We start from the raw sequence: 13,224 nt of genomic DNA on the forward strand, positions 1-13,224 counted from the left end.
GAGGCGCTCCGAGAAAAAGTCGGAGCGGCTCCGAGATGAGTCGACCTGACAGAGCCACTTCCGCTATTTCGCGAAAGCGGTGCGAGGCCTCGGCGTCCCCTGCGCGTAGGCAGAAGCAAGTGTACGCTTTTGACGTAGTAGTAGTGTCCTTGCTGTGTTGTGTTTTTGGGTGCCGCGCTGTGTGAGGCAAAATATTCAAGAGACGCCGGATAACTACGCTAGGAACGCGGTCTGTGTTTCTGTCGCATGACAACAGCGATTCCAGCAGCAGCTCAGACGAGGACGACTGCGCTATCCACAAGGCGATGTTCGAAAAATGAGCGTCCCGTGGGACGGAAAGCCGGGGTAGCGATCGATACAGGCTAAGCGGCGACCGCGATGCAAACTGTATGCGGCTAAAGGTAATCAAGGGACCTTACGTGCGGCTACTGTTGACATCAGCAGCGGTGCCGCGTAGTGGTTCCGGAAGTTACGTCCCCCTTCTGCCTCCTGCGCTTCCGCTCTAAAAACCCGCTGACCATTCGGCTTGACTAGTCTCGGTATGCGCTCGGAGCGAGAGTGGCTACCATTCTGCCAGATCCTAACCTGATCGCAGGAGCGACCAGTCGAAGACGCCATTATTGTGTAAATAGTGTGTGTATAGTACCTCTCCCCATATCCTCTCTTCCTGTCTTTCAACCTCTTAGATTTCATTTTTCCATTCTGCCTGCTATACTTTATTTCCGCTGCCTCAGCTCAGGTGCTTCAGCATCAATGGCAAATGCCGGGGCTATCAAAAATATTTTTGCATCCTTTTTATTATTGTTTTAATAAAACCACTTACTACTGCTACAATTTTCCCCTAAACACGTGCTTTCGTGGGTTCGAAGTGTCCATCGAGATGTCGAGATCTGAGAGCTGCGGCGCCCTTCCTTTTCGTCAAAAAAACGGGCGCCTTTGCGTTTCGCCTCCATCGAACGCTGCCGCCGCGGCGTTTCGGTGGAGGCGAAACACTAAGGCACCTCTGTGCTGTGCGATGTCAGTGCACGTTAAAGATCCCCAGGTGGTCGAAATTAGTCCGGAGCCCTCCACTACGGCACCTCTTTTTTTTCCCTTCTTCTTGCACTCCCTCCTTTATCCCTTCCCTTACAGCGCGGTTCAGGTGTCCGCCAATATGTAAGACAGATACTGCGCCATTTCCTTTCCTCAAAAACAATTTTTTTTATTTTTTTTCTTAAATAAAAAAATGAATTGATTAGTAAGGTTAAGGAAAATGATGAAAAGAGACGCGCGGCGCAAAACCGCGTCCGCCTCAGCGAGGACGCTGATTTGAGCAACAGATATCTCAAGTGCAGATGAAATTCTAGCGATGCTGTGGCTTCCTTGCCCTACGCGGCTGGAGTCGGGGGGGTTCTCACATGTGTGGAAGGGCTCCTTGTCGCTGGGGGTCGTCTCTTCAGATTACGCGGTTGTTGCGACGCGCGTCCTTACAATCTTTCCTCCCCTAACACTTTCAACTCTCCTACTGTGTACACGTGGCAGCGATCGTGGCTCAGCTTGAAGGTCTGGGCAGGCCCGTGCACTTTCCTTTTCTATCTTCCCGCAGTCGCAACAACCACAACACAGCATTGCTAGTGTGACTTCCTGGCCCTACGACGTTGGGGTCTAGGAGCTCTCATCAGTGTGGCATGGGATCCTTGACACCGGGTGTATCTGTGGCTAAACCGTCGTCGTCGTTTCGGATGAAGCGATTTTTACGACGCGCGTCCTTTCTTCCAACTGTTCCTCTCCTATCTCTTTTAACTCTCCCACTGTCAATTGAGCCAGTGGGCAGGCCTGTGCACTTTTCATTCTTCCTTCAGTCGCAACAACAACACACTGCTAGTGAGGTGCACCATGGGTAATGAAGCTGACTGAGCGTATGTACTGCGTGCGGCATCTTCGTCGGCTATGAGAAGCTGGTGCGGACGACCCCGAAATTGTTGCTTGGTGTGAAGAGGCCCGCCAGCTCAAGAATAAAGCTCGAAGGGCTAAGCGTACGTGCATAGCTGTCGCTACGCATATCCTGGCCTAGCTGAGCTAAGCCACTGCCAGTTGTTTTGCGCTTAAGAAACGAATAATAAGAATGGAGCCCCAAAACTGTAGTATAGTAGGGCTTTTAATTTTAAACGCTTCAACCTGCTACTATTGCATAATTGTTGCAGGTTGCTATTACATAACTTTTTGTACTTTTAAATTCATGCTTGTGGAAAGTTTTAGAGCTCGTAGAAACGTCTCGACTCGGAAGGGGTACTTGCGCATATTATGCCGTCTTTTTCATAAATTAAGGAGTACATTTCAATTCTCTGCATAGTATGAAGTACTCTTGGCTCCTCAGCAACAATGAACTTCCTCTGTAATAAAATCATTAGCAAGAAATCATTGCTAATTAATACACATTGCTGATGTCTATCACGAAATTGAGCGATGACCTTTATGCTTTGTTACATCCTCAGTTCCTTCCCAAACTTGCGCGATTCCCTGAGAAAAGGTTACTTTCTCCAGCAACACAGCTTTTCACCTTTGGAGAAGGAGAAATTTTTCTTGGCTCCGGCCAGAGCTGGAAGGAAACCTGTAGTATTGCTTGGATGAGTATTATACCGGTGGGCTCTGCTGGGACCTCGCTCAAGGCGCTGTTTCGAGGCTCGAAAAGTTTGGAGCTCTAGCGACGAGAAAATATATAAATGAATTGCCTTCCTCTACCTCTCCATTTCTCTTCATATTTCTTTTAACCAACCTCTCCTCCTCCCTTTCGTTTTCCCTATTTACTTTCAGCGCTGCAAGTGAGCAAAGCAGGCCACCCTGCCGTGTATTACACTTCTCCTAGTTTCGCCTTTCCGCGCCGTACTTCGTTGTGCCGTAATAGAATTCTTCACTTTCGCTGCAGGCGCTCCCCATTCCAGTCGCCCGCCGGCGGCTCACCTCCCACCCTTCCTTTCTTCTCCCTTCCTCGGCCGACGCACAGACACGACCCGGACAGCCCTGCGGAAGCCGAGGGCGACCAGTGGCCTGTTCGATTTAGAGAAACGTCTTTCGCCAGAGCGCCGCAAGGTGTCGCATCAATCTAGCCGAGCAAAGGCAGTATAACGGTGGTAGGTTCGCTTGATTGGCCAGCCTCTGACGCCTCCCGCTCTTACAGCGTCAGGCGGCCAGGCTGGCGCGAAGAGGGGCGCCCCAAAATAAAAGGGCCAAGTTTAAAGCGAACATAAAATATATGTTTCCAAACGATGCTTGCCACCGTCGCTTCCTTCCCTGTCGCTACTTCTTTTCGTGCACCCCTTTCCAAACCCGCCAAGCGATCCATCCCTTACCCTTCCCTGGCAACCACCTTTCCCCTCTCGCTGGTTCTCAACGCTTCACGAGCTCACCCTTCCTTCCAACCGACGCCTCTAACCCGGCTCTCGGCGTAATTCTCCCTTCAAAGTCGCCTTGTCTCGTTTGCCTTTTTTTCTTGGCTGCAAGCAGCTTGTTCCTATTTGTTCCCTCGCCTGCGACGTATACAAGATATTTCTTTCTAGGCCGCCATTTATTTTCTTCTCGCCCCGTTAAGGGAACGCCAAGTGGTCTGATGATATTGGTGTTGGAAGGGAGCGGGGCCTCGGCTTCGGCGGCGGATGGCGGGCTAGCGGCTCTGGCTATTTCTGTCTCTCCTCTGCTGGCCGGTGACTGTCCGCGACGGGGCTGAGCACGCGTCCTTTGCCCGGCTTCGTGTGTCCCATGGTAACGCCGCCGAGGATGATCGTCAAAGTTCGAAGAGCGGCGGCGAGAGCACAAGAAAGGCAGCAGAAAGGCGATGTAATGCCGCACTTTGAAAAATTGCCTCGCTCCTTGGACGGCTGGCTTCACTGCCTGAAAAGATATTATATATATATATATATATATATATATATATATATATATATATATATATATATATATATATATATATATATATATATATATATATATATATATATATATATATATATATATACGTACCATGGAGATTTTAATATCAGTGCCGCGGCTCTCGTTGCTTTATTAAAAAAATGCCGGTGGTCTGCTCTTGTAAGGCGCTGCTGCGGCGAGTGGTAACGTGAGCCGCTCGTCTCTTGTATTTTTTTTCGTAGCATGGAGCCTCAACTCCGCATCATCTCCAATCACAACAGGAAGCTCGCCAGCTCGGTCGATGGGTTTATTTTGAATAAAATTGCACGTTGTTGACGACTGTGGCTTTTTCTCTGGATGGAATTTGGCGGCGCGAAGTTTGTGATGTAAAGCATCATCGTTTCCTTGTCTAGAAAAGAATATTTGCTAACGTAAACTGTATCTTGTATTGATTACGAAACCATGCAGTGAAGATTTCATGTTGTCGTATTTTCTAAATAAGGCTGAAAATGGCTAGATTGATTACAAAAGAGCATGCTTCGCTAGAACGGGTGCAAAATTGCTGCGTTTAAATAAAAAAATGTCGCCAGCAGGAACGCATATTATTGCATATTCCATACCAATAATTTCACGAAGCTTCGGCATGAGGCAGTTCTGAAGACTAGAGACTATGCAATGTCGTCCATGTTGACTTGTACCAAGCTTTGTAAATCGACTTCGGTCCATATGAAGATTCAATAAATACAAGATATAGACAGCCGTCTTGGTCAGGTCTGCATATTTTACAAACGCACTTGCCTCGTTCACAAAAAGAATTGGCTAACTTTTTGTCTTTAACTTTGATACAATAAGGTCAATGTATAGTTGATACTTGTAGAGAAACGCCCATTTGAGTTGTTTTCTTCAAAGTGGATCTAGGGTGCTTTCTTTTCCTGCGCTTAAAATAAAACCCGTGAGATTTACTTAATCCCACGCGTCTATGCCCATCCGGGTCGCGGTGTTACCTCCCATGTGCACCATGATGGAAGGAACTTGTTTGCGCAAACTCACCATGAACACGCGGGCCATTGATCAAATCACTGTTTCTGCGATAAGCATGGACAATTGGTTTTTCTAGAATTATAATACTGCACTGCAGGTAAGGCTAGGGCGGATAAAATGAAATTGCATGTCTTGTACCGTAAAACGACGATGTGTGGTCGCGCTCCTGCTGCAGAATAATTGCAATCAGCGCTGGACTTTCCGTGTAAGTGGCCCACCAATGACGAAAAAATTAATTTTGTGCTTTCCTGTCTCTTTATTTTTATAAAGTTTCCTCTCTCTCTTTCTCTTGTTGTATGCTGCAGCATTCTGATCCTATAAAACCAACGCGCCCGCCTCATTGCGAACCCGCCGTACTGACCCGTGATTTATGTATTGATTCTGGCATCCTGTAACTGAATTATTCTAACTGGGGTGCGTTGGAGGGTGCTTACATCGCGATGCGGGACCGCTAGTCTAGTGACAGTTTGTAAATCTCGCTCAAAACTCCAAAAGAGGAGCCACGCCTATCAAAGCTACTGTGTAGAAGATACTTCAAATGGCATTTCTCACCATACTCTTACAATAAAACCATTGAGCTTATGCTAAAAGTAAAAGTTAGCTAATTTATCCTTTATAAATGACCAAATGAGGCGCAATAAAAAAAATTGCTGATTGTGTCAAGATGAGTGCCGGCAACCATCGCAGCAATACTCGAATATTCCTAGAATGGAGCGTACTTTACCAAAGCTTTGCACAACTTAGCTGGAACGTAATGAATCGCTCAGTGGTCTTTAAATTTAGAACAAGGTGAGTTCAAAAAACTGTGAGGTGCTGTTGTAGATGGCTGAATGAAAAAAGTACTGTTGGCTTCAAGTACAAAACCTGGTATTTATAAAGTTGTAAATACGCACAAAAAAGGCTCTATTTTTTAAAAGGGAAACAGGAGACAAAGCATGAGGTAGAGATAAAATTTATTGACGTATTGACGTGAATGACAAGTTGAAGGAATGTCGTTAGTCAGAAACGGGTGACGTTAGTCGGATTGCCCCCCCCCCCCCCCCACCCCCCTCCGTTCCCTGTAACCGTGTTGAAACGTGCGTCCGCCCCATAAAATCTTGTCTCCGGTATTTTACACTTTGGCATCGAAAAAAAGATGATTTTTGTTCAGGAACCAGAGACGTTCGCCTGCACTCAGGGCATCCAGGGATACTTTCAGCATAATGCTTGGTTTGGTTTGGTTTATGGGGGTATGACGTCTTAAAGCGACTCAGGCTATGAGGGACGCCGTAGTGAAGGGCTCCAGAAATTTCGACCACCTGTGGTTCTTTAACGTGAACTGACATCGCACAGTATTTCAGCATAATGCGATCGCATAACCGATCTGTATAGCGAAGCAGCCCCGAAAGAATGATGAGCAACTTCGAGGAATTTGTACTTGTGTTAAGATTTATGGCGCATATATGAGGGGCTAATACTATATAGTGCGCGAAGCAGAGTATTAGAAATGCCGATTTGTTGTGTTAAAAGGTCTGCATGTCTTCAGTGTGTCTCAAGTTATTTTAAACATTTTCTTGTTGAAACCTAAGGACACGACCAAGATCAACACCTGCATTTTCTTCTGAAGGAAGCTAGGGTGAAATGGGATTGGTAGCAAGTTGGCAGTACCGGTGTGAGTGGAGGATGTTGCAGTAAGACTGACAGTTCGGACGGCATGGTGTTTAGTTTTAGTAGAACATCGAACAAAATGGTTGTCTTGAACTGCAGTGGTTGTGAATCTTACCTGAATTGATGAATATAGCAGTAGTTGGCCTAATCAAACGTTAGCATAGCAAAATATCTGATAGAACTGAAAAGAACCAGCTGAGAAAAAAAAGAAGGATGGAAAACTTACGAAGAAAGCCCAGAGCCAGCTTTCACTCGTTTCTGTCTATGAAAACATCTGCCACGAATCTCTCCACGTAAAGTCCACTTTCTATTAAGCACGACCAATTGAATGCTCAATGCCGGACCCATTCGGCCGCTCTGGATCCCTTCTTGGAATGGGCGGGTGCCATTTCGTTGCAGTCGTTCGCAGAGCGCCCGCAGTCGCGAGACTGGCACAACTCCGTAATCTAAGCTTGGCGCACAACGAGCGTAGAAAAGGCGAATGGAGGGAATCCTCCCTTACGACTTTCGTTTTGCCCGCGGGCCGTATGCGCCGACGAAGTGGTGCGCCCTCGGGATTTATGAAGCCGGGACACGACGAAATTGATATAAAACGGAAGACACCAATGACATGAGTTCTTTGCTGAAAGAAGTGTAGTCGAAAGTAGAAATGAACCGCTTGATCAAATTATAAAAGAAGTAAGTTCTTTTGTCGTGTAACGAGGTCGTCTTTTTTGTTTGTTTTTACAATTAATCCGTGGAGAGCCGAGACAAAAGAAGCGCCCGAAGGAATCTTTTGCCCTTTATGTTTAAAAGCCCAGCACTTGTCTAGGCTTCGTCCTTGACTGAGAAAAATGTGTTTCTTTCTTTCGTTAAATCTGAGTGGTGCCTGTGCGTTGTCTCAATGAAAAAAATGTCACTCTACATTTTTCCTTCCCCGCCATCTTCGTTCTTGAGATCTATTTAACGTCCCCGGATGCTCTGTTTTTGCTCCACGATGGCCACTTCATCTCTAATTTCCCCGTTCTCGAGTATTCCGCTTTATACGACGGCCCTGATACTAATGTTCGCTTTCCCCTCGAGTCGTGTTCCGTTTAGAAGCAGCACCACTCCGGATCCCCATTGAGGACGATGGCTTCTACGAGGACCAACTCTGAAACACTAAACAAATTAGTGAAAGTGTGCCTGCTCTCCCATTTTTCTTTTTTTTAACTCACGCCAGCAAACAGCGGATATGTCCATCCCTTAACAAGTTGCAACAGAATCTATGTGCTGTACTGCCGTGAAGATTCACGGAAAGCTCTTGCTGAATTTTCTAACCATTAGGAATGAAAGGCAGGAAGGCTAACCAGACACTGCTAGATTGGCAACTCTACAAGGGGATAAGGAGAACAAAACAAAAATTGAGTGAAAGTTTGGGAATGGAACCTGCGTTGGGGTCCTTATGTGCGTAACAAAAACAACGCCCACAGTGAAAAAACGATCCCAGAAATAGATGTGAGAGCTATACCATGGATAATTTGGGTGCAGCAGCTGTGCACAGACATTTGTTTCGTACACTTCCCCTCAAGAAGAAACAGAAGAAAAACTGAAAATGAATATCATATTCAATCTAGTAAAATATGGAACAATACTTAATCACATGAATGATCTGTTGTGGCCCCCATCTGTTCCATTTGGGTCCCTCTGTTCTAGCTGATCAGTCCGTCGAAAGAACTCACGTGCAATGATATGTCAAGACAGCAGCTTTCCTGCGATTTTATTCGGCCGTCCAGGTCTCTCAGTGGGCTGGGAGTTGTGGTATTTTGCTCGTAGTTCATCAAAAGCGAATCAGATATTGTTCTTACATCTGCGGCAAACATCAGCACCAGAACTAACGTACTGGGAATTGATGAAAACTTACTTCATCAGAGCACTCACAGTAAGGAGGCGCAAAATGCGTGCGTTCATCACGTTCGTAGGAAGAAAAATTGGCCTACGTGGGCACGACCCGTATGTTTTGTAACGAAAGCTACATTGGCCACGAACTCGAAGTTTCGCCGTGCTCTGATTGCCACCGTGCTCGCATTCCCACCATGGTCGCACCGCACCACGTGACCAATAACGTGACTGGTCGCATGACCAAACGCGTTACGAACCACGTGACAACAGCTGGCCAGGCAACCAGACTAACCTGGACTTGCAATCAAGATTAACCAAGGCTAACCAAGCTATGCCTCAGCTTTCGCTACGCATATCTTAGCATATCCGAGGTAAGCCACTGCCACAATTTTTTTGCTTGCTTTATAGATATTGTCGCTTGTAATTGAGATGCTTAATGTAATTTGCCAAAGAACCTTGTTCAGTGTATTTTAATGACTTCACTCTCAGTGTTTTTGTTCAACGTCCTTTCTTATTTGTTATTTTCTCTTCTTATATTGTTCCTGTCACCACTATTCAAACAATAACAAACATCTATTAAAAGACCTTTCAGGTTTCCAGTTATTCTTGACGCATATCTGCGCTCGAAGTTTCTTTTGCATGTAGTGAGCCAGAGAGGCCTGTCCAGATACCATCTTCACACTAAGCACTAGGCCGCACCTGATGATTTTAACATTTATCCTGTCATCATCATCATCAGTTTGACTACACCCACTGCAGGCCAAAGGCCTGTCCCATATCTCTCCAATTAACTCTGTCCTTTGCCAGCTGCGGCCACCCTATGCGCGCAAACTTCTTAATCACATCCGCCCACCTAACTATATGCAGCCCCCTACTACGCTTCCCTTCCTATGGAATCCAGGCTTTTACCTTTAAGGACCATCGGTTATCTTGCCTTCGCATTACATACCCTGCCCAAGTCCATTTCTTCCCCTTGATTTCGACTAGGATTTCATTAATCCCTCTTTGATTCCTGACCCCCCACACCCTCGTCCTGTCTCTTAACGTTACACCTTTCATTTTTCTTTCCATAGCTTGCCGCGTAGTTTTTAACTGAAGCTTAATCTTTTTTGTTAGCCTCCAGGTTTCTGCCTCATAGGTGAGTACAGGTAAGATAAGGGCGTCATATACTTTTCTCTTGAAGGATATTAGTAAACTGCTATTCGTGATCTGAGAGAACCTATCAAATGCACTCCACCTCATTGCTATTCTTCTAGTTATTTGCCTCTCATGATCCCGATCTGCGGACACTACCTGACCTAAGAACACGTATTCCCTTACCACTTCATGCACATCGCTACCAATTGTGAACTGCTGTTCTCTTCCAAATCTGTTGAACATTACTTTGCTTTTCTGCATTTTTTCTCTTTAGAAGCTTTCAGCGTGGAATAATAAGCAGCTCTTTCAATGCTCACTTTTGCCAGTCATTAGCTTCTAGGAAGCGCCGGTTGTTTATCGCTTTCCTGTCTGCTAGCCTTCATACTCTGTAATCACAACGGACCTAACCTGAAACGCGATAAAGACCCCAGGCACACTAAACTCTTATTTTTGGGAATATTGCTCAACTTTCTGGCGGCATGCGAGAAAGTGAAATCATGTTTGCAACCTGAATGTTAGAAGCTAAAAAACCGCGATGTTAAAAATGCGATCAGATGGAAGCGTCGGCGTAATAGAGAATGATAGAGTTCTTCCGTACGGAAGGAAAAACATGCTCTTCGGTGTTTAACCCCTTTGCTATGGAAAACGAGCTATGTTCATCCACATAGTTGGCACAGTTCTCCTCGAAGATTAGCCAGGCACATCGTCGATCGCGCAGGTTCTCATCTCGTATCGAAGATGAGCCTCATTGTTTCAGTAAACGATGACATCGACATATGACGCTATAAAGAAAAAAATGCCTGATGTAGCGGCCAATCTAGCCAAAAATAATTTTAACGCTGATAACAGGCGATAACATATAGCGGCCTGAGGTGGAAACAATTCCCACTTTAATGAGTCTGCCCAGAAAAAGGGCCGAATAAGAAGGTGTGTCGATGTTTACTCAGATTAAAACGCCGACAATAATATCTCTCCTCATAGTAAGTGCGATGCCACTGAGCTTTCGTTCTTCACTTCAGATTCGATGGATTCTGAAGGCGAGAACGTTTCGGCTTGCGAGCGGTGGACTGACGAGGGTCAGCGCCGACCATGCCCTGCTTTGCCTGAACGTTTACTATTTGTAGGTGGGAAGGAGGCGCATCTCGAAGCGGAAGGTAGTGAATATTCAGATGCTGTGAACTTTCAGCCTTGCAACCAAAGTAATAAAGGAATTGTATACGACGATTTGGTTCCAGGTCTTTTGGTACCACTTTCCGCAGTTCCTACACGTTGCTGCTTTATTTGCTTCAAACGGTCAGAGGGCAAAAACTTAAAGTACTCGGAAAGAAATCCGTACCTGGTGCGGACACTATGGTGTGGCGCTCTGCACGGTACACTGCTTTAAGGGTACCGTACCAATGCAATACTTTTTCTGCCAGATTGGCCCTTTCACAGAAGTAACTCCTTCCAACCACTTTTCTTGACTAACAGCGTGAGAAACTGACCTTTCCGGGCGAGCACTGTCAGTACCACCACGAACTCCCGGAGAGTGTGCAAGAAGAATGTGCAGTGAAGCCGAACGTTTTGTTCCATTTTCAATAATTTATTTTGGACTTCAATGCGTAAATTTATTTAAGTTCAATTTCTAGCTCTTGCTGTCTTTTATGTTCCCTGAAAAATGAAATGTAGCATTAAGAAATAGGTGTTTCTCGAAGGTTTTTATAAGAAATAGTTTGGAGACAAAGGGTCAAAGAAGATCTTTACCCTAACATGAGCGGAAATGCAATTGAAAACATTTGATTGAGCATGTGCTCCAGATGCGAAAAAGATAGCTTCTGTTTTTTTACCGCAGATCATCAGTGAACTACCAACTTGTACTCCAGCACAACATATTGGCCAACGTGCTCAACAGTTTCAAGTGAAGCCGTCACATATTTTCACAATGTACCGCCCTTGTAGGCGAGTCACGCACTTGTAAATTCTTGCCCCCATGAAATATAAAACCAATATTGGTACTACGCTCTTTGGGGTGCTAGGTAGTGATGAAACACATAGGAAGCCCGGTGACGGATGCACAATACCCGCGGGTGCTAAAAGGTTAAGACTTACAGGACACAACGGTCACCAAAACGATTTGTGTGCCAAAGTACCTAACATTTCCGAAGAAAAGAAGGGTATGCAGGGCTTAAACCTACGAGTGCTACGTGAAGGCAGAGATAGAAAGCCTGGTCGAAGTGGTGGCTGGGCACCGACCAGCACCGACGCAGACACGCTCTAGAGTAGTAGCATCCCAGATATTTGGTTATCATTGCGCCTGCCACTAACTGAATTCAATTCCTGGTCCTCTGCTCTACGATTCTGCCTTCATTCAAGACGTAAAAAGAAGAATAAGTGCCTCACGTGGACAGAGTGAGAAGGTGAACCATCGATCTCTGAGTTCTAATACAGGTGGAGTGCTGGCTCCAATTTGTAGTCATTTTCTTTCTCCACTGGCTGCTTTGCGGCAATAAATTTGTTATAGAAAGCTGCTGATATTTCTTTACTGTACAGCCAGTCTCTCGCCTAGTTTTCTCTAGTGCATCCACCATAGCTCGAGGACCTCTATCAGGTATGGGCCATGACACCATAAGCCCGATAATTCCCTTGGCCAGTCGGCCATCCGGGGGGTGTGACGTACAATGACTTGCGCTCTGTTTGACTACTAGCGCTTAGCTGTCGAAAGGAGAACGACTATAACTGCAATTAAAGTCCCTTGATGATCTTGCGACTTTTTTCAAAGCCAGATTCTAAATCGTGGTTCAAATTCTTGAGACCTCGTTGTTTGCATTTCAGCCATTTTGAGACACACCTCTGACGCCCAGTAGGCTCAATCTCTTTAAGGGGAACGCTCTAGTGCTCACGTTTCAAGAGCTTGAGATTTGGCCTGATTACGTTTGACTTAGAATGTATCATTGGGCGCCTAAAAAACAACCGCGCTGTGAATGGAAATAATGAATCCCGGTGCTTCACTATTATAGTCTCATTTTGTGCTTATTCCGGCTTGCGGCGATGGAGATAGGTTGTAGCGCATTAACGGTAAATTGAGTGTTTTTTTTTTTGAAGCGTAGTGCGCCACGAAATGAAGGACTGCTTTTAATATTGCATATGATTGTGCTGTGAACTACCGCATTTCTTTTTATGTTGAGAATTGACTGCTGCAGAAGACGATAAAAGGTGAGTGTTTTCTGCTTGGGCCTTAAATAGCGTTAAAACCGCAATTATTTTAAAAAAAACTTCTCTTTCAATGGCCGTCTGGCCCACCACTGTTTTTTTCAGTCGACTGAAAAACAAGTGCGGTTTCCATACTCTGATATAAGCAGCGCGCTGTGTTACTCAAGCAGCATTTGTCACAACCGGGCTATTCCTACGCTTGAGTCTAGTACAGATAACAGCATGATGTTCGCAAACTACTTCCTCGTGTTGAAAAACTGTCAGAAAAGGATCCTTTTATGGCCGCCTATATGCACTATTCTTGCATCCCAGAATAACGCATTTATTCTCCCCGTCTACACACCTCCACTATAGTTTACACGTGGTGAAATATGTTACCCCCCCCCCCCCCCCTCCTGTCCTTTCATTCTTTGCTTATAGTGGACTGCAAGTTTAAAAGAGGCACATTTTATCAGGAATGAGCTC

This window comes from Amblyomma americanum, chromosome 4, assembly GCF_052857255.1.
Source record: "Amblyomma americanum isolate KBUSLIRL-KWMA chromosome 4, ASM5285725v1, whole genome shotgun sequence".
NCBI lineage: Eukaryota > Metazoa > Arthropoda > Arachnida > Ixodida > Ixodidae > Amblyomma > Amblyomma americanum.